Genomic DNA, 737 nt, shown 5'->3' on the forward strand with positions numbered 1-737 from the left:
CACACACACACACACACACGACACACACACACACACACACACACACACACACACACACACACACACACACACACACAGACACACACACACACACAGACACACACACACACACACACACACACACACACACACACACAGACACACACACACACACACACACAGACACACACACACATGCACACACACACACACACACACACACACACACACACACACACACACACACACAGACACACACACATGCACACACACACACAGACACACACACATGCACACACACACACACACACACAGACACACACACATGCACACACACACAAACACAGACACACACACACACACACACACACACACACACACACACACACACACACACACACACACACACACACACACACACACACACACACACACACACACACACACACACACACACACACACACACACACACACACACACACACACACACACACACACACACACACACACACACACACACACACACACACACACACACACACACACACACACACACACACACACACACACACACACACACACAGACACACACACACACACACACACACACACACACACAGTGTCCAGCCTGGTACAACAGTAAACAATGAGACAAAAGCTCTCTGTCCTCTGCAGGCTGATCAGACCCACATTGCTGCTGTGCTCAGTCTCAAAGGAACTCCAGGACTCTGCAGGACTCCCCAGGACTCTCTGGGAC

Source organism: Plectropomus leopardus, chromosome 9 (assembly GCF_008729295.1).
Source record: "Plectropomus leopardus isolate mb chromosome 9, YSFRI_Pleo_2.0, whole genome shotgun sequence".
Lineage (NCBI taxonomy): Eukaryota > Metazoa > Chordata > Actinopteri > Perciformes > Serranidae > Plectropomus > Plectropomus leopardus.